Raw genomic sequence first — 22,444 nt, 5'->3', positions numbered from 1 at the left:
TTTTAATTACACTGAAGGTTGTTTTGACTTTTCTGTATGCTGAATCAATGATTTCTTCATGGTTTTCCTGCAGCCATTTTGCTTTAGCTTTCTTGCACTTCCTATTCATTTCAGTCCTAAGTAACTTACATTTCCGTAATCCTGAATTTCCATGAACATTTTTGTATTTCCTTCTTTTGTCGATCTGTTAAAGTATTTCCTCTGTCACCAAACATCTTTTTTGCAGCTAACTTCCTTGTACATATGTTTGTTTTCCCAACTTCTGTTATTGCCCTTTTTAGAGGCATCCATCCCTTTTCAACTAAACTGCCTAAACTGATATTCCATTATCGCAGTATCTGCAGTCACAAAATTGGTCACTACTTCAGTATGTCACTCCTTGAACATTGAGTATTCCATTTGAGTCTCCTAAACTCCATCCTACCCTTCATCATTAACAACTTATTCCCTCCAGAGAGCTCACTGCTCTGTGGCAGGTTCGCTCGCGTCTACCACAGTGCCCCAGCCGTTGTGGCATCTTTTCCCTTAGCTGTGATGCATGTCTATTTCCTTGCTATTCTTTTTTCTCTTCCCCTGGGAACATGTCCAGGATGTTTTTGTGATTGTGTTTTACATGTTCAGTAGTGTGACATCAGAAAAGTCTCTCCACTGTTTCTCGTTTCTTTTTTCTTTCTTTGTTCCCATTCTCCTATTCTTCCTACACTTCGGTGTTTGAGGTTCCTCTTCTTCTTCCTCCCTTTGTGCTCCCATGCATCTGAAACGTAACAAGTTACTGGATTATGCATAATTCCCATCCCCAGGTTGACAGGTAGGTTTTGCACGTACCTTTGTTACAGTCCAGGCCCAGGCAAGGGTGAGAGACTGAGCATCTACTTCCCAAATTGACAACCAATTCCTCTGTCGCGTGTTTGGGAGGTGTGAACAGTCACCTAAGGTGGGTGCACTTCCCTCTGAGCTCCCCTCCGCACTGGCCCCCCCCCCCCTCCCTCCACCAGTTGAAAGGAATACACCATCAGAGAGGCTGGAAATTGTGGGAGATTTTCTCGCAATGAGCCAATCATCTTCACAGTCAGTGTCTACTAAATGGAAATGGAGTGAGGCTAACAAACTTGAAGATGCTCCCAGCTGCACCACGGTTCCTCATGGTTTAACATACTAAAGATACAGTCCTTTGTAAGAGTAAATCCACTTATTATTAAGAAAGATGTTGATGCAGTTGCTGGCCCTGTGAAATCCTGCTCTTGTTTACACAGTGGCACTTTGGTTTTGGAGACCACTTCTTATTCTCAGGCACAACTGCTTGCAGCTTCGTTACTCCATGGCTGTCCTGTTCATGTCGAGGCCCATTGAACACTGAATTCTTCCCATGGTGTTATTTACAGTAGGCTGCTCCATGATCTGACAGGCAGAAATCCAAGCATACCTCTCTGATCAGGGTGTCTTTGCAGTCAATCATGTGATGCATCCTTGTTGTTGCCCACAGGCATTTTTTTCTCACTTTTGAGAGTGGTGCTTCCGTCAAAAGATAAAATACAGCTATGAAGTTACCACTGTCTGACCGTACATTCTGAATCCAATGCACTGATACTATCGTCACAACCATAGTCAAATGTCCTGTTGACACCCGACCAATGTCACCTGTGGTAGGGATGCTCACAAGGGTGATTGTCCACCTCCTCCTCCTCCCCACTTCACCAATCGCAGTGGCGACCATGCAGCCTCTTTACGATATTGTCATGTGTATCTCCATGAGCAGGCTGTCCTTGAGATCAGGGTCAAGAAAAAAGGTGGCTTACTGTGTGGCATGCAAGTTATTGGTTAGTCAGAAACCCTGCACCTTACTATCCAGCACTTACAGTATTGCTCTTGCTATATCTCAGTCCACGAAGGACACGGCCACACAGATGTGCGATCTCAAATTCAGTATCACTGTTGGAAGATAGTCCAATGTCATGGTAGCATCCCCACCTCCTCCTCCTTCAGCTGTGCAACAAGTCACCAAACATACACCTCACAGGGCAAAGTGACCTGCTACACCAAAGGCTGGTGGTAAAGGACAGAAGGAATACTCTTGACGATTTCTTATGTCCCTCCAACCAATAAACATTTGAATTGTCATCTGCCACCTGCAGAGGCTCCAAGAAATCGGAGGCAAACGGTTTTCTCCTTTGCTGACTTCGGAGATCCTCTTCAATGGTGTCGCCACCTGATACCCTCACCTGGCTGATCTCTGTGTCACTGGTGCGTACTGCCGGAGCAGGGTCCTCCACCCTCTGCCCCCAGAAGCAGAAAGTTTTCGGAAGCTGGCACTCGGCAGCCGCCAAGGTAACACCTTTCAACTTTTTTCCCTTCTCCCCTTTCCTCGTCATGACTCTCCTCCAGTGGAATGTTTGCAGCCTTAGATCCAAAAACTAGGAATTATGACTCCTCTTCAAATCAGTGTCCACTTGTTCTCTGCCTCCAGGAAACAAAATTGTATCCCCAACAGCTTTGACCTCTCACATTTCCTTTCGGTCTGCTTTTACCTTCCCCTGAGGACAACATTGCATCTTGTGGGGAATTGTGCTGCTCATGTGGGATAGCGTTCATAGTTGAACCACATGCCTGACTACCTAGCTTCAAGCTGTTGCAGTCCGCATTTGTCTTCCTGACTTCCACCATTTCCCATTGTACAGTTTGTATTCCTCTGTTCGTTGTCACCAGGGCAGACTTCCTCCATCTTATTGGGCAACTCCCAAACCCCTTTCTGCTTCTCGGTGACTTTAATGAGCACCGTCCCTTTTGGGGTTTTCCCAGAACCTGTCAGAGAGGAGCCCTATTGGCTGTCCTTCTCAGTTAACTTATCTGCCTTAACATGGTAGCACCCACGTTCCTTTCAGACTCCACACTCACCTATTCCCATTTGGATCTCTCCTGCACAGCAAATCTCTCATCTGTGAAGCATGAGGATAGGGTGTTTCTTGTTTTCAATGCGGGAAGGTCTTTTTCCCTCTACATTGCATCAGCGTTAGAGCCTGGGTTCTATCACTGTTCGTAGTGGTACTTCACTTTTTTGGCCATGACTGTGGTATTCAGGATGTTTTGGAGTCGTGTATTTACCAGTTGCCCATTAATGCAAGTTGTGAAGAACATGGTACCGTCCGAATATTTTACTGTTTGTGTAAGGGAGTTGGTATGTCGGCGATGTATAAATTGTACGACACTGGGCCTAGTACCGACCGCTATGAGACTCCAGCCCTTATGTTGCATTTAGTGAATTAGACAATGTCGATTTTTATGCAGAATGTGCAGTTGGCTAGGTGGTTCTTCAGGAACTCAACTACATGCTTGGGAAAGCCTATTCTGTACTGTTTGTATAAGAGTCCTGTTTGCCACACATTGTTCAATGCCTAGGCTACACTATGTGATCAAAAGTATCCAGACACACGACGGAAAATGACTTAAAAGTTCATGGCACCCTCCATCGGTAATGCTGGAATTCAATATTGTGTTGGCTCACCCTTAACCTTGATGACAGCTTCCACTCTTGCAGGTATACATTCAACGAGCTGCTGGAAGGTTTCTTGGGGAATGGCAGCCCATTTTTCTGCACTGAGGAGAGGAATTGCTGTTGGTAGGTGAGGCCTGGCACAAAGTTGGCGTTCCAAAACATTGCAAAGGTGTTCTATAGGATTCTGTGCAGGCCAGTCCATTCCAAGGATGTTGTTGTCATGTAACCACTCTGCCACAGGCCATGCATTATGAACAAGTGCTTGATTGTGCTGAAAGAGGCAATTGCCATCCCCACATTGCTCTTCAACAGTGGGAAGCAAGAAGGTGCTTAAAACATCAGTGTCGGCCTGTGCTGTGATAGTGCCACGCAAAACGAGGGGGTGCAAGCCCCCCTCCATACAAGACATGACTACACCATAACACCACTGCCTCCGAATTTTACTGTTGGCACTACACTTGGTGGCAGATGACGTTCACTGGTCATTCGCCATACCCACACCCTGCCATCGGATCACCACATCGTGTGGTGTGATTCGTCGCTCCACACAACAGTTTTTCCAGTATTCAGTCATCCTATTTTTATGCTCCTTACACCAAGCGATGCGTTGTTTGGCATTTATTGGCACGATGTTTGGCTTACGACCATAGACAATGAAATCAGTTTTCTCATGTCCTGCCTAACTGTCATAATACTAGCAGTGGGTCCTGATACACTTTCGAATTCCTGTGTTATGGTCTGGATAGACTTCTGCCCATTACACAATAAGACTCTCTTCAACTGTCAGTGGTCTTTTTTCAGTCAACAGGCGAGGTCGGCCTGTATGCTTCTGTGCTGTTCGTGTCCTTTCGTGTTTCCACTTCACTATCACATCAGAAGCAGTGGACCTAGAGATGTTTAAGTGTGTGTAAATCTTGCATACAGACGTATGACACAAGTGACACCCAATCACCTGACCACGTTCAAAGTCCGTGAGTTCCGTGGTGCGCCCCATTCTGCTCTCCGTAGGGGGCTCACGGTTCTTTCGTCAGTACATGCGTGACGAGCACGGGGCCCCGAGCTGTTGCAGCCTTCCTTCTTTCCAGTGTTGCTTTTCCTTGCCCTTCCCCTCCTTTCCTCTGCTTGCTCCTTCGCCTTTGCCCTCTCCTCTCCCTCTCTTGGTGTCCTTGATTGGCCCCGCTATCCTCCTGGTTCTGTTAGTTTTGCGATTTAGTTTTATTGTGTAATCACCTCATCCTTAGTTTTATTGCATAATGACCTCATCCTTTTGGCATTCCCTGATCCCCCTTCGGGGGTTTGACCTCCATTACTAAATTTCTCTTCCATAGTGTGAGCCGTTTGAGGAAGAGCACCTTACCTAGTGTCTCTGACGTGTGCCCTCCTAGTTCATTCCACCTTTTCTTTCACATCATTGTCTGATGATAGGGTGCATAGCCAGCACGGTAGCCAGCTCGTGTGATGTGGTCCCTATGTACCCTTTTGGTTGAGCCCCCTGAACACTGTACCCTTTTGGATGAGCCCCCTGAGCACGCAGAATCACACTTGAGATACCTGAGCTGTGATCTCCTCATGTAAGCCTAGGAGTGGTTGCTTGTCATCCTGGAGCATCGGAACTCCCGACAATGGCCGCCGTGCCACATGGCCCTTGCTGTGGCTGGGTGGCACCCGTGAGGAGAGCCCCTGATTGGAGTGGGTGGTATCAGGGCGGATGCTATGCAATTGAAACGCATACGGGTCCAGAACTCTGGCCATTCTTCTGCGGCCGTCTCTCTGTGTGGAACTGATTCTTTTAGTGTTGCTTCTCTTGCCCCTTTGGCCTTCCCTTCCATGGCTACCCCCTGGGAGGAGGGTCAGGCCCGTCGGCCAGGGGCGAAACCTTTAACCCGCTATCTGGTTTGCACCAAGACTGATGGGGATACTTTCACCTTTCACCTTGATTCTTTGTGGAACACATTGACGAAAAGTTCGGCGTAGTGAACTCCCTGAGCAAGATGTGGTTGGGTTCATTGTTGATCAAAACTGCTTCAGCTGCCCATTCTGCGGCCCTTCGTGCCTGTAACCATCTTGGCACAATTCCTGTGTCCATTAACCCCCACCAGTCTCTGTATATGGTACGTGTGATTTTTCACAGGGACCTCATCCTTCAAACTGATGAGGAACTTCGGTACAATCTCGGACGGCGGGGTGTTCACTTTGTTCAGCGTGTTCAGAAGGGTCTGAAGGACAATTGCATTGATACTGGTGCCTTTATCCTGGCCTTTGAAGGGGATACCTACCCTGAGAAAGTAAAGATTATGGTTTATCGATGTGATGTGAAACCGTACATCCCACCTCCTATGAAGTGTTTAAAGTGCTTGCGTTTTGGACACGTCTTCCCACTTTTCACAGGCCCCTTTCTGTGGTGATCATGGACATCCACTCCATGAGGGGAGTCATTGTGTTCCCCCTCCTGTGTGTGTTAATTGTCATGGCAATCATTCTCCATGTTCACCAGATTGCCCAGTATATAAGAAGGAAAAGAAGATACAGGAGTAAAAGTCCCTTGAGCGTTTAACCTAGACTGAGGCTCGTAAGAAGTATGCACGTCTTCACCCTGTGTCCAAGACATCTAGTTATGCTTTAGTTACATCTTCACCCCTTCCTTACCCCACTTCCGAACCCCTCTCATCCCCCCCCCCCTCCCCCGCAGCTCTCACACCTTCTTCTCCGGGTGCTGCTCCCCCTCCCCAGCTGGAGAAGTGTCCCACTCCTTCGGCGTCTGCCGGTCAAGGGTGCCTCTCCCGGGATGCCGCTTCCCGGCACCTTCCAGGCCAAAGGTCTGCTGCCACACGACTGCGAGAACCACGGTCTGTCGGCCGCCAGGTCGCCCAATCTCTTTCTGTTCCCGATCTTGCTGCAGCTGGCTCCTTCATGCCACACAGCCCTCCTCGATCTCAGGCTGAAAAAAAGAAGAAACATAAGTCCCGGGACAAGGAGCCTCTGGTGTCACCAGAGGTCCCATCCCTGGCCCCCCCCAGGGGGTCCACAACTCTTTCGTGGATACGTGCGTGGCGAGCACGGGGCCCCGAGCCATTGCAGCCTTCTTTCTCTCCCGGGCTGCATTTCCTTTCCCTTCCCCTCCTTTCCCCTCCATACCCCTTTCCCCTCGCCCTCTCCTCTCCCTCTATTGGTTTCCTTGCTTATGTTGGCCCCCGCTATCCTCCTGGTTCTGTTGGTTTTACACTCCGGCTTTGTTGCGTAATCATTTCCTCCTTTTGGCATTCCTTGGTCCCCCTCTGGGGTTTGACCTCCATTCCAAAATTTCTCTTCCGTAGTGTGAGCCATTTGGGGAAGAGCACCTTACCTAGTGTCTCCGACGTGTGCCCTCCTAGTACATTCCACCTTTTCTTTTACGTCGTTGTCTGATGCTAGGGTGCATAGCCAGCACGGTAGCCAGCCCGTGTGGTGGGGTCGCTATGTACCCCTTTGGTTGAGCCCCCTGAACACACAGGGATCACACTTCTGATACCTGAGCTGTGACCTCCTCATGCATGCCTTGGAGTGGTTGCTCGTCATCCTGGAGCATCGGAACTCCCGGCAATGGCCGCCGTGCGAGACGACCCTTGCTGTGGCTGGGTGGCGCCCGTGAGGAGAGCCCCTGATCGGAGTGGGTGGTATCAGGGCGGACGCTATGCAGATGAAACGCATACGGGTCCAAAACTCTGGCCGCTCTTCTGCGGCCGTCTCTCTGCGTGGTACTGATTCCTCAAGTGCTGCTTCTCTTGCCCCTTCGGCCTTCCCTTCCGTGGCTACCCCCTGGGAGGAGGGTCAGGCCCGTCGTCTAGGGGCAAAACCTTTCCCCCGTTATCTAGTTTGCACCAGGACTGATGGAGATACTTTCACCAGTGTCAAACCTTTATTCTTTGTGGAACACATTGAAGACAAGTTCGGCGAAGTGGACTCCCTGAGCAAGATGGGGTCGGGTTCGTTACTGATAAAAACTGCTTCGGCTGCCCAATCTGCGGCCCTTCGTGCCTGTACCCATCTTGGCACAATTCCCGTGTCCATTACCCCTCACCAGTCTCTAAATATGGTACAAGGTGTGATTTTTCACAGAGACCTCATCCTTCAAACTGATGAGGAACTTCGGGACAATCTCGGATGGCGGGGTGTTCACTTTGTTCGGCGTGTTCAGAAGGGTCCTAAAGATAATCGTATTGATACTGGTGCCTTTATCCTGGCCTTTGAAGGGGATGCCCTTCCTGAGAAAGTTAAGATTATGGTCTATCGCTGTGATGTGAAGCCGTACATCCCACCTCCTATGCGGTGTTTTAAGTGCTTGCGTTTTGGCCACATGTCTTCTCGCTGTACCCAGGACCCTCTCTGTGGTGACTGTGGACGTCCACTCCATGAGGGGAGTCCCTGTGTTCCCCCTCCTGTATGTGTAAATTGTCATGGTAGTCATTCTCCACGTTCAGCAGATTGCCCAGTCTATAAGAAAGAAAAAAAGATACAGGAGTATAAGTCTCTTGATCGTTTAAGCTACACAGAGGCCCGTAAGAAATATGCACGATTGCACCCTGTGTCCATGACATCTAGTTACGCCTTGGTTACATCTTCATCCCTTCCTCCCCCTTCCTTACCCCCATCCCGGACCAATCTCCTTCCCCCCTCCCCTGCGGCTCCCACACCTTCTCCTCTGGGCGCTGCTCCCCCTCCCCAGCCGGAGAAGTGTCCCACTCCTTCGGTGTCTGCCGGTCAAGGGCGCCTCTCGCGGGATGCCCCTTCCCGGCACCTTCCAGGTCAAAGGTCTGCTGCAGCGCGGCGACCGCGAGAGCCGCGGTCTATCAGCCCCCAGGTCGCCCGGTCTCTTTCTGTTCCTGATCTTGCTGCAGCTGGCTCCATTATGCCACACAGCCCTCCTCGATCTCAGCCTGAAAAGAAGAAGAAACATAAGTCCCGGGACAAAGAGCCTCTGGTGTCACCGGAGGTCCCTTCCCCGGCTTCACAACCGGATTCTGACCTGTCGTTTATGGATGTCGCCCCCTCCTTGTCGGTGACGGGTGGGGACCCGGCGGTATGACTGGATTTAGCGTGTTCAGCCCTCATTTAAACCATCGTTCTGTGGTTCTCCAATGGAATTGTAATGGCTACTATCGTCACCTTCCGGAATTGAAATCCCTTCTTTCGTCCTACTCAGCAGCTTGTGTGGTTCTCCAGGAATCTCATTTTACTGATGCTCACTCACCGACCCTCCGTGGGTTCCGTGTTTTCTGTCGAAATCGGGTCGGACCCTTGCGGGCTTCTGGTGGCGTTTGTACGTTGGTCCGTACAGACATTGCTAGCACGTGGATTCCTCTCCAAACTACATTGGAAGCAGTTGCTGTTAGGGTCCACTTAGACTCTGCAGTCACAGTATGCAATCTTTATCTCCCTCCTGACAGGACTCTTACACCTGCTGCCTTAACCACCCTTCTTCAGCAACTTCCTCCTCCCTTCCTCCTCCTTGGGGATTTTAATGCTCATCATCCTTTGTGGGGCAGTGCCTTTCCATCTAGCCGCGGTCTTCTTATAGACCAATTTATTGCAGACCACGACCTGTGCCTTCTTAATGATGGCTCCCCTACTCATTTCAGTGCTGGTCATGGTACCTTTTCTGCCATTGATCTTTCTCTTTCTTCTCCCTCTCTCCTCCCTTCATTACACTGGTCGCCACACGACGACCTTTCTGATAGTGACCATTTCCCGTTGATTATCACGCTCCCTTCCCGCTCCCCGATGGACAGGTTACCTCGTTGGTCTTTCCACCGCGCCGATTGGCGTCTATATACTGCACAGGTCGAGTTTTCTCCCTCTTTGTCGGGTTGTATTGATGACGTCCTACGCGACGTGTCTGACGCGATTGTTCGCGCTGCTAACCTTGCTGTCCCGCGCTCATCTGGACAATTTCGTCGTCGGCAAGTCCCGTGGCGGAGTACGGCCATTGCTATTGCCATCCGTGATCGCCGTCGAGCTTTGCAACACTTTAAGAGGCACCCATCTGTAGCCAGCCTTTCTACCTTTAAGCGCCTTCGCGCTAAAGCCCGTTATTTAATCAAACAGAGCAAGCGGATATGTTGGGAACAATTCGTTTCTTCCCTTGGTTCCACTGTCCCTCTGTCACGGGTATGGGCTACACTTCGCTCTCTCCAAGGTTGCCATCGGCAGTCCACCCTCCCAGGCCTTCACCTCCCAGATGGCATTTGTACGGACCCATTAGTTCTCGCAGAACATCTTGCGACCCATTTTGCAGTGGCATCAGCGTCGGCCTCCTATCCAGCTGCTTTACTTCATCAAAAACAGCAGGCTGAAGCTGTCACCTTATGTTTCACCACTTGTGAGTCAGAATCTTACAACGAACCTTTCACTGAATGGGAATTTCTTTCTGCTCTATCTTCTTCTCATGATACGGCCCCTGGCCCAGATTCCATTCATAACCAGCTGCTTCAACATCTCAGTGCTCCACAACGGCACCATCTTCTTCGGGTGTTTAACCGTATCTGGCTCCAGGGTGACTTCCCTTCTCAGTGGAGGGATAGCATTGTGGTTCCTGTCCTTAAGCCTGGTCGGAACCCCCTATCTGTTGACAGCTATCGGCCAATTAGTTTGACCAATGTTGGTTGTAAGTTACTTGAACGGCTGGTAGCCCGTCGGCTCACTTGGGTCCTCGAATCTCGGGATCTATTGTCCCCTTACCAGTGTGGCTTTCGAGAGGGACGATCTCCAATCGATCATTTGCTTCGCTTGGAATCCGCAGTTCGGCAGGCTTTTTCCCAGTGCCGCCATTTGGTTGCAGTGTTTTTTGACCTTCGCAAGGCCTATGACACGGCCTGGCGCCATCACATCTTACTAACCCTTCATCAGTGGGGTCTTCGGGGCCCACTCCCGATTTTTATCCGCCAGTTCCTGATCCATCGGTCATTCAGAGTTCGAGTTGGTACTGCTTTTAGTTCTCCACGGACCCAGGAGACGGGCATCCCACAGGGTTCTGTCTTGAGTGTCCTTCTTTTCCTCATTGCTATCGATGGACTTGTGGCCTCTGTCGGTCCCTTGGTCGCCCCTGCCCTGTATGTGGATGATTTCTACATTTGGGTTAGTTCCTCCTCGATGGCATCTGCAGAACGGCAGCTCCAGGTGGCTATACGGCGTGCCTCTGCATGGACCCTCTCCCACGGGTTTCAATTCTCTCCTTCAAAATCGCGGGTGGTCCACTTCTGTCGCCGTACTACAGTCCACCCTGATCCAGAGCTCTATCTCGCTGCACAAAGATTGCCTGTGGTTCCACAGTTTCGTTTCCTAGGTCTTCTTTTCGACAACAAGCTCACTTGGCTGCCCCATATCAGACTCCTGAAGGTAGGATGTTTCCGTAAACTCAATGTCCTTCGCTTCCTTGCCCACTCCTCCTGGGGTGCGGACCGTTCCCTCCTCCTCCGTCTTTATCGTGCTCTAGTTCTGTCACGTTTGGACTATGGTTGTCAAGTTTATGGTTCAGCTGCTCCTTCCACGCTGCACGTGCTGGATCCAGTCCACCATCGTGGTATCCGTTTGGCCACCGTTGCCTTCCCTACTAGCCCTGTTGATAGTCTCCTGGTTGAAGCTGGGATCCCCCCCCTTTCTGTTCGGCGGTCCCAGCTTCTGGTGTCTTATGCCCTTACTATCCGTTCTTCTCCCGCTCATCCTTCCTATTCTATCCTATTCCCAGACCATGGACGTCGCCCGCCTGACTCCCGCCCTCGGGCGGTTTTACCGGTTGGGCTGCGCCTTGCGTCTCTTAACCGTGATTTTCGGCTTCCTTCTTTGTCCTGTCTTCCTCGCTCCTTGGTTAGTTCCTCGGCCTCGAATTCGGATGGATCTCCGCCGCGGTCCGAAAGATTCCATCCTCCCGGTGGTGTTCCGTTCCTTTTTCCGCCAAATTTTATGGGAGTTTCGGGATGCTGTTGTTTTTTACACTGATGGCTCTAAATCTGCTGATCATGTTGGGTATGCCTTCACGTCCTTTGTTGGAACGGAAAATCATCTACTGCCACCCTCATGTGGGGTGTTTACTGCGGAATTGATGGCAATTTCCCGGGCCCTTACCTTTATTAAACAATCCCAACACAACCGCGTTTTGTTATGTACGGACTCGATGAGTGGCCTTCTTGCTATTGACCGGTGTTTTTCGCGCCATCCCTTGGTCTCTGCCATCCATGACCATCTCGCTGATCTTCACCGTGCTGCTTGTTCCATTGACTTCCTATGGGTCCCGGGCCATGTGGGTATCCCGGGTAATGAGCTCGCTGATCGTTTGGCTGGGGGAGCAGTTACTTACCCCCCGTTTTCTGTAACCCCTCCTGCAGCGGATTTACGGCTTCACATCAAATCCCACTTTGCACAGTCATGGGCCAATTCTTGGGAGGCTACTCCGCTGTCTAATAAAACTTCGTGCCATTAAGGTGAATCCAGGCCCATGGCGTTCTTCCTTTAGCCTCTCCCGCAAGGACTCGACCACACTGTGTCGTCTCCGCATTGGCCATACCAGGCTGACCCATGGTTTCCTTTTGCGTGATGAGCCACCCCCGCTATGTGGTTGTGGAGCCTTCCAGTCAGTGGCCCACATTTTGGTAGAATGCCCCCTTCTTTTGGCTCTGCGTGCTAAGTACAGACTCCCCCACACTTTACCTTTGATGTTGGCTGACGATTCCCGGATGGTCTCTCTGGTTCTAGGTTTCCTCCGGGAGAGTGGTTTTTATTCTCAGTTTTAAAGTTTTTAATCTCCCTCTGGTGTTGGGGCAGGGCGGTGAGTGTTTGGGTGTCTCCCACTGTAGGCAGTGTTCAGAGATTCCCGATTCACCTCCCTGACCGGAATCCTCTTTTCTTTCCCTTTTACTATGTTTTTACCCCTTCTTTTTAAGGCTTGGTTAGTTTTTCTATTCCCATACGTACTTTCTGCATTATAGCAGTTGTACGTTTTAAGTCACAGGTGGTCTTGCCTATGCTGCTTCAGCATAGTGTTGGGTTCGTTCTCTTGCCAACTTCCCTCATTTGTTTTTACTAATGACAACGTGACTGCCCTTTTACGTTTCCCCTTTTTCCGTTTTCTTGTTCTGACTTTTCTGAGATGTCCCTTTAGCAGAATGGAGTCTATTTGAAACAAGGGACTGATGACCTTGCTGTTTGGTCCCTTTAACCTCAAACAACCAACCAACCAACCAACCATCCCTGGCTTCACAACCAGATTCTGACCTGTTGTGCAGGGATGTCGCCCCTTCTTGTCAGTGACGGGTGGTGACCCGGCAGCATGACTGGCTTTATCCTGTTCAACCTCAATTTGAATAATTGTTCTGTGGTTATCCAATGTAATTGTAATGGATATTACCGTCACCTTCTGGAGTTGAAACCCCTTATTTCGTCTTACTCTGCAGCTTGTGTGGTTCTGTAGGAATCTCATTTTACTGATGATAACTCACCGACCATCTGTGGGTTCCGTGTTTTCTGTCGAAATTGGATTGGCCCCCTGCGGGCTTCTGGTGGCGTTCGTACATTGGTCCGTACAGATGTTGCTAGCACGTGGATTCCTCTTCAAACTACATTGGAAGCAGTTGCTGTTAGGGTCCACCTGGACTCTGAGGTCATGGTTTGCAATATTTATCTCCATCCTGACAGGACTCTTACACCTGCTGCCTTAACTGCCCTTCATCAGCAACTTCGTCCTCCCTTCCTCCTCCTCGGGGATTTTAATGCTCATCATACCTTGTGGGGCAGTGCCTTTCCATCTAGACGAGGTCTTCTTATAGACCAACTTGGCACAAGTCGTGGTCTGCACTTTCTTAATGATGGCTCCCCTACTCATTTCAGTGCCGGTCATGGTACCTTTTCTGCCATTGACCTTTTTCTTTCTTCTCCCTCTCTCCTCCCTTCATTACAGTGGTCGCCACACGACGACCTTTGTGATAGTGACCATTTCCCGTTGATTCTCTCGCTCCCTTCCCACTCCCCAATGTACAGGTTACCTCACTGGTCTTTCCAACGTACTGATTGGCCTCTACACACTGCACAGCTCGTGTTTTCTCCCTCATTGTCGGGTTCTATTGATGACCTCCTACATGACGTGTCTGACGCGATTGTTTGCGCTGCTAGCCTTGCTGTACTGTGCTTATCTTGACCATTTCACCTCCGGCAAGTCTCGTGGTGGAGTATGGCCGTGGCCATCTGTGATTGCCGTTTAGCTTTGCAACACCTTAGGAGGCACCCATCCATTGCAACCTTATTACCTTTAAACGCCTATGCACTAAATCCCGTTATTTAATCAAACAGAGCAAGCGGTTATGTTGGGAATGCTTTTTCTTCCCTTGGTTCTACTGTCCCTATGTCACAGGTATGGGCTACACTTCGCTCTCTCCAAGGTTGCCATCTGCAATTCACTCTCCCAGGCCTTCCCCTTCCGGAAGGCCATTGTACGGACCCGTTGATTCTTGTGGAACATCTTGCGACCAATTTTGCAACGGCATCAGCATAAGCCTCCTATCCGGTTGCTTTCCTTCACTGGAAACAATGGGCAGAAACTTCTGCCTTATGTTTTACCCCTTGTCGGTCAGACTCTTACAAAAAACCTTTTACTGAATGGGAATTTCTTTCCACACTTTTTTCTTATGATATGGCCCCTGGACCAGACTCCATTCCTATTCAACTGCTTCAACATCTCAGTGCTCCAGAATGGCAACATCTTCCCCGGGTGTTTAACCGTATTTGGCTCCAGGGTGACTTCCCTTCCCAGTGGAGGGATAGCATCGTGGTTCCTGTCCTCAAGCCTGGTAAGTACCCCCTGTTTGTTGAAAGCTATTGGCCAATTAGTCTGACAAATGTTGTTTGCAAGTTGCTTGAATGGATGGTAGCCAGTCGGCTCAATTGGGTCCTTGAATCTCTTGATCTATTGTTCCTTTACCAGTGTGGCTTCCGAGAGGGACAGTCTCCGATTGATCATTTATTTCGCTTGGAATCCACAGTTCGGCAGGCTTTTTCCCAGTGCCACCATTTGGTTGCAGTATTTTTCGACCTTTGCAAGGCCTATGAGACGGCTTGGCGCCATCACACCTTTCTTACACTTTATCAGTGGGGTCTTGGGGGCCCACTCCAGATTTTTATCCTCCAGTTCCTCTTCCATCAGTCGTTTAGAGTTCGGGTTGGTACTGTTTTTAGTTCTCCATGGACCCAGGAGACTGGCATCCCACAGAGTTCTGTATTGAGTGTACTTCTTTTCCTCATTGCTATCGATGGACTTGTGGCCTCTGTCGGTCCCTTGGTCGCCCCTGCTCTGTATGTGGATGATTTCTGCATTTGGGTTAGTTCCTCTTCGATGGCCCCTGCAGAGCGACAGCTCCAGGGAGCTATATGGCGTGCCTCTGCATGGACCCTCTCACAGGGGTTTCAATTCTCTCCTTTAAAACTGCGGTTGGTCCACTTCTGTCGCCGTACTACAATCCACCCTGATCCAGAGCTCTATCTCGATGCACGACGATTGCCTGTCATCCCACAGTTTCATTTCCTGGGTCTTCTTTTCGACAACAAGGTCACTTGGCTGCCCCACATCAGACTTCTGAAGGTAGGATGTTTCCATTAACTCAATGTCCTTCGCTTCCTTGCCCACACCTCTTGGGGTGCGGACTGCTCCATCCTTCTCCGTGCTTTAGTTCTGTCTTGCTTGGACTACCATTGTCAAGTTTATGGTTCAGCTGCTCCTTCCACACTGCACGTGCTGGATCCAGTCCACCATCGTGGTATCCGTTTGGCCACTGGTGCCTTCCCTACTAGCCCTGTTGATAGTCTCCTGGTTGAAGTTGGGATCCCCCCCCCTTCCCCGTTTTCTGTTCGGGGTCCCAGCTTCTGGTGTCTTATGCAATCGCTGTCCGTTCCTCTCCCAATCATTCCTCCTATTATATCCTGTTCCCAGACCATGGACGTCACCCACCTGATTCCCGCCCTCGGGCGGGTTTACCAGTTGGGCTCCGCCTTGCATCTCTTCGCCATGATTTTCAGCTTCCTTCTTGTCCTGTCTTCCATGCTCCCTGCCTACCACCACTCCCTTGGTTAGTTCCTCAGCCCCAAATTTGGATGGATCTCTGCTGGGGTCTGAGAGATTCCACCCCCACCTCTCCGATGGTGTTCCGTTCCTTTTTCTGCCGAATTTTATGCGAGTTTGGGGATGCTGTTGTTTTTCATGCCGATGGCTCTAAATCTGCTGATCATGTGGGATATCCCTTCACGTCCTCCGTTGGCACGGAAAATCATCTGCTGCCACCTACATGTGGGGTGTTTACTGTGGAATTGATGGCAATTTCCCAGGCCATTACCTTTATTAAACAGTCCCAACACAACCGCATTTTGTTATGTACAGACTCAATGAGTGGCCTTCTGGCTATTGACTGGTGTTTTTTGCGCCATCCATTGGTCTCTGCCATCCTGACGATCTCGCTGATCTTAACCGTGCTGCTTGTTTCGTTGACTTCCTTTGGGTCCCTTGAGCTCGCTGATCGTTTGGCTGGGGCAGCAGTCACTTACCCTACCATTCTCTGTAACCCCTCCTGCAGCAGATTTACGGCTTCACATCAAATCCCACTTTGCACAGTCATGGGGCCAACTCTTGGGAGGCTACTCCCCTGTCTAATAAACTTTGTACGATTAAGGTGACACCAGGCCCGTGGCGTTCTTCCTTTCGCCTCTCCCGAAAGGACTCGACCACACTGTGTCGTCTCCACATCAGCCATACCAGGCTGACCCATGGTTTTCTTTTGCGTAATGAGCCACCCCTCCTTTTTGGTTGTGGAGCCTTCGAGTCAGTAGCCCACATTTTGGTGGAATGCCCTCTTCTTTTGGCTGACTTTTCTGAGATGTCACACTATCTGAATGGACCACATTTGAAACAAGGGGCTGATGACCTTGCTGTTCGGTCCCTTCAACCCCAACCAACCAACCCATTCTGCTCTCTCATGATGTCTAATGTCTACAGAGGTTGCTGATTTGGAGTAGGTGGCAGCACAATGCACTTAATATGAAAAAATGTTTCTGGGGGTGTCTGGATACTTTTGATCACATAGTGTATACCTTATAGCACTAGGCCATGGTAGCCTTCTGGCTGAAGCCTTCTGTACCGACCTCGGTGACTCTCATTAGTTGCTGTCGAATTGAGTGATTATGCGAAAATCGTAACTGGAATGCGGGAAGCATTTCTTTTCTATGTGTGTGTCATTTGGTGTGAACTAGTAGGATGTGCTCCTAGAGTTTGCTCAGTGTCGGGAGTAAATATGCAGGGTGGTGATTTTTGGGGGGGGGGGGGTTGTGTTCACCAGGTTTGTCAGTCATGACTACTTTGGCATGTTTCTAAATTTTCTGGAATTTTTGTGATCACATGCTCTCATTAAAAATGTCTTAGTGTTTTGATTGCGTGCTGGGCCAGATGTTTAAGCTGTTCACTGGTGAGGTGGTCATGGTTTGGGGGGCTTTTTTAGTGAGCAGTGAGTTAATGGCTTTGTCTGCTTCATCTGTTGGGAAGGTAGGTGCACTGTCGTTGACATTGTCGTCAGCTGCTAGAAAAGTACCTAGTTGTTGTCGAACCATTCTTTTGTCCTGTTCTTGGTTGGAACTGGTTCTTGAAGACATTGGCGATTGTGTTGGCTTTGTCTCTGGTGCTGAGCACTAATTGTCTCTCACTGTGCAAAAGCAGCATCCTGGTGTGTCTTTCAGTGATCTGTTTGGTGATGTGCCAGAGGCTGTTATCCTGCACTTTTAAAGTTGTAAGGTGGTCTGGCCATTGTTGGTTTGTGGACTCAGTGAGTGATACCTTCAGCTCTTTTTGTAATCTGTCAAACAACATCCAGGTGCTTGGATTTCTTGTTAGTTTACATTCTTTTGCAATCTTATTTTTGTGCCTAATATGGGAAAGCAGCTGTGGTGGCAGTTGTTGTGGTGGAGGTAGGGCAGGAGGGTGTTCTGGTGAGTGCACCCTTTGTTCCTTGTGCAGGAACTCATTGGTTAAACTTTTCAGCATTTGTTCAACATTGTTTGTTGGAGGTGGATCGTCTCTGCCTGGTCTTGAGTGCCTCCTAGGGGCACTGTGGCATATTATGTGATTAGTCTGACGAGTCTTATATGTATCTATTGCTGTCTTCTTCTCACATCCATGGAAATGTCCTTGGATTAGTCGTGTTAGGTTTTTTCAGTTTCTTCTTTTGTTTAGTAGGCGGGTCAGATGGTACTCCAGTTGATGTATTTGCCCAGGTGCACCAGTAGGTATTTGGCTGTTCTGCTTAGTCTGAGGGGTGCATCTCAGTGTTAATTGAATGTCTTCGTGTAGTTATTTGTTTTCTTGTCATGTTTGTGTGTCTGAAAAGGATTGTTTGTGCTTTAGTAGGGTTTAGTTTTATCTGTCATTGTGTCATTTTCGGAGACATGTTCCTGTCTTCCATTCTCAGTCCTGTACATCAGTATGTGGTATCATCCGCATACATTGCTACCGTCTCGTCTGACATTGTGTTTTTTGGTATATCTGTGGTGTACAGCATGTACAGTGGTGGTGATACTGTTCCTCCTTGGGGACTCCTGCTTGTGGGGGGGGGGGGGGGGTCTGAACTTTGGTCTCCTGTGCTGTGCGTATTTTGCAGGTTCTGATGCTTATGTAAGCATTTACTATTAGGATCATTCTGGTTGGTTTTCTTAGTTGCGACAGTTTGAATAGCAGGCCCCGATGTTACAGCTAATCGAAGGCACACTCACTGTCAAGGAAGGCAGCGAGTGTGTATTTGCCTGTATTGTAGCCTTTTGTCACAGCGTTTGTCAGTTTAAACGGGGTAATTTGTTCAGTGGCTAGGTTGGAAACCGGCTTGTGCTGTGGGATGTCTTTCCTGTGATGTCTAACAGAGATAAGTAAGATTTAGGTTCTGTGTGTGGTTTGTCTGGTTTTGGCAGCATTGTTGTCTTACTTGTCTTCCATGTAGTGGGGTTAGTCTCGTTTGTCAGGCAGTAATTGAATATTATTGCTAGTATCAATGTCAGTATGTGGAGTGGTGCTTTCTGTAAGTGTGTGCTTCAGAAGCCATTTTTGCCTGTTCTGGAGTTTTTTTTTTCCTGTATATATATTTGCTCTTTCTCCATTTGTTATAGGTCCAGTTAGGTGATGGTGTTGTGTGTATTTGTTGTAGTCTTTGGTCAATGAATTTCTTGTACTCATTATTGAATTTCTGATCCTGGGGAGTGTGTATATGTCCTGTAGTACCAATTTGAATATGTTTGCTTGCTCTTTTGTAAGTTGTCTGTTCATTATCTATTAGGGTAATGTCCGTTATTATGTTTGCCCTTTTAATGTCTTGAAAACTTCTCCAGTAGTGTCCGCCTTGTCTGTAGTTTAGTTCACTGCATGTCTGGTCCCATTGTCTTTGTTTGTGTTCTGATATGATATGTTTGATCTGTGCATTGTGTCTGTTCCAGACTTGCATTAGGTCTGGATTGGCGGAATGTTGGATCTCTCGGTATAGTCTTCTGTTGTCTTAGGTATATGGCTCCTTGTGGTATTGCAGGCTTCCTCTTGTGTATTGCTTTTTGTGGCTTTGCCCATGGCTTGTCTGAAGGTGTTCTGCGTTGATTCATATTGATTTTACTATTGAAATCGGGTAAACCTAACAATCATTAAATAATATGCAGGATTGATGATATACAACTTACCACTGGTAATAATGGAGGGAATCATTGTAGGACAAAACGGTTGCCTGATACTGGAACAAAATAACCTGCTTCTCTTTAATGAGAAGATTGTTACATTTGTGAAATTCAATGGAAGGAAAAGGACATGTAGTAATAGGGAAATGGCCATACTCTCAGATGGATCACACAAGAACCACCACCTGCACTCACATGCAAAGGAGGAAAAGTGGGCAGAGAGAGTGCATTTCTATCACAGAATAGCAGCGGTATAAATCCAATTGGTGGGCAATAATCTGGTCTGGCTGAAGGCCTCCACCTATTCCACACCCACATGGTTCCGACACAATATATTTATGCCAGATTTCCGCACTTGCATGACAACTTCAAGAATTCACAAATAATATCATAACGTGTAATTTCTTAAGGTCACAATGAAAGAAACTTATTATGCAGGAAAGGTTGGGTAGGTGGCTTTTCAAATAACAACCGTTTCAAGTTGAACGAAGGGCACAATGATCAGTTTAGAAATCAAGGGCTAAAGAAATTGAAAAACGGACGTGCATGAAGAAACACACTCTTACTTTAACATTAAGTATGGGCAAGTTATTCTAACTTAAACATGATGAAAAGTCTGACCGGTGCAACAATTGCATGTAATCATCAGCTATTACTGCTACCTCATAGCACAAAGACACTGGGAGACCCATAACGTTCCAGATGAACTGGACTTAAATATTTCAGGTTATTTTACAACAGACAAAATGCAAATTTTAGAATTTCCTAGCAGAGCACCACAGGACTAAATCTGTACTCGCCATTAACCAGCAGCAGAACGCCTTCTTCTACCCAAAGGTTCCACTGGCTACTACCTGAAAATGGAAACCATGCAGAACTTCCGTTGCCAACCTGACAGACCACCTCCAGGAAGAATAGACCTTTCTGCCCAGCTCCAAGGATTTTGCAGTGATCATACTGCCCCCCCTCTCCCCACTCCTCCCGCCTCTCCCCAGCAGCAAGCACACAGCTCTAGCTCCAACAGATGATGACCAACTCAACTTCCACCACAAACAGATAGAAAAGACATTCAAACTGAACGCTTACCTTCTCCGTTGTCATCATTTTCTCTCTCTGCCAATCTATGTTAAGGCATTCCGGTTGTGTGTGCGCCAAGGCATCTCATATACATGCTGCTTACCTACTTGATTCAATGCTCGGAAGGATTCAATGAAAGGGGACTAGTTCAGAGTTTGTATTTGATTGGTTAGGTGATTATCGTATTAGGATTTTGCAATGGATAATGCGGGGGAGTGCTCAAGCAACCAAGTGCGCAAGTAACTAATTACCATGCTCTAACATGATCTGTATTCTCTGTCCTTGTTAATTTTCATTCCCACTAGATTATCATGACTTCAGCTTAGTACTAACATTGTTCTCTACACAGGATGTGGACGTTATGATCAGTCACTGAATCTATGAAATTAAATTCATATGACATTTTTATTATTTATCCAGAAACTTTACAAATGTTATAACCACTTTTTTTACTCGCTACTTAAGTGCTCCCATAATCGCAATTAACAAAGCAAAGACGAATAAGTTCTACCTTATCTAGCACCGAAGGTGCCCATATTATCACAAATTATCCAACACACACTCGCACTGAACGTGCTTATACTGTCAGAAATATGGTCTCATTTATAACTTGTGCACTGGGAAAGGTGAAGGATCTGTGTTGCAGCATCTGTAGTCCATCTGCTTGGACAGCGATTGAAATTTGCATCCCGTGTTGTTACTTGGACCGAATCGTTATGAATTATTGAATGGTGCTTCAGTTCCTCAATGGTCACTCTGTCCATTACTTCTCAGCACCATTCCCTTAGTCAAAATTATAGTAAAGATTCTTGGTGCAAAAAGGGGAAAAAAGCAGACACAAACATCTCTCGTATACACAAAAACAATTTCTTTAAAAATAAAACATCCTATTAAATTTGGCACATGCAACTTAACAATTTATGGCACACGCAAGCATCCTCACCTTAACTATTTTCAAGAACAAACTGGTAGCTCGGTGGCGGTGCAATTAGACACAAAGTGGGTGATCGACACCAACAGCAAATTTTTTTTTGCACTCGCCCCACTGTTCATTCTTGTTTTCAATCTATACAATTATTCAAATGCACAACTTATTATTTATCAACTAGTTGGGATGTGGAGCCTCGTGTAGGTTGCTGCTTGCAAACTGGAATAGCCATGAATCAAAACATACGTGCACAAAATTTATGAATTTGCCAAAAAAAATAGCTCGCGTGTTTAGAGCGTTAAGTAATTCGCACAGAACAGATGCATATCCTAGCAGGTTTCACATGGAATCATCGTCTAAATTTCTCATCAGCAGTTAAGACCCCGTGTTAAGCTAACTAGGTGAGGCCCCATGTTACTTTAGCAAGACCAGTAAGAAATTTAAAATTGCAGAATGCTGCTGCTGAAAGTGGAGCTATATGGGTCATTCCATGTCAGCTCAACCAATTTGAGAAAATGTTCCAACTGATAGTCTCAGATTTGGCTGAAATTTAGCACACCAATGCTACTAAGTGTGGAACACTCACGTACAAAATTTTAAGTTCCCCTGCCAATTAGTTCCAGAATTATGGCTTGTGAAAGAAGGTGGCTTGACCTGGAAATTGCTACCCGCATCTGGCAATCTATCTTCAGACCCAACTTCAGGTCTTAATAACTTGGCAACTATTCTGCACAGTCCAGTGAAATTCTTACAACCTAGTAACATTCTCTTAGAGAACACACTCTATGAATCGAAATACCAACAACATATTTCTGAGGGAAAATAAAAAATTCCAAAATGTGATTAAAAAATGTAATACATTAAAAGGTACATATTCTAGGTGCCCTCTTTGCCAAATATAATTAACTCAAAAATGGTATAAATTTTTTTGTGGTAAGCTTAATGTGGCCTAAACACACACGGAACTCATCTTGCCCATATCAGTCACACAGACAATTACATGCACCCGAAAATACAAAAATTTGAAAAATTACCTGAAAAACATGGATTTTCTAAGTGTGGTAGCACAAAGGGGACAAGTAATATCCAAGCCAAATTTCAAATACTGCATAAATAGACCATAATATAATATGTGGCAAAATTTCAACTTGTTATTGCAAGGCATTTGTGTACAATAAAAGTTGGCAGATGTTTTTGGTTACGTTTCTTTTAACACGATTTAGCAAGTAATAGTGATGATGCAG

Source organism: Schistocerca piceifrons, chromosome 8, assembly GCF_021461385.2.
Source record: "Schistocerca piceifrons isolate TAMUIC-IGC-003096 chromosome 8, iqSchPice1.1, whole genome shotgun sequence".
NCBI classification, from domain to species: Eukaryota; Metazoa; Arthropoda; class Insecta; order Orthoptera; family Acrididae; genus Schistocerca; species Schistocerca piceifrons.
The sequence above is the reverse complement of the archived record's forward strand: the minus strand, read 5'-3'. Positions refer to the sequence as shown.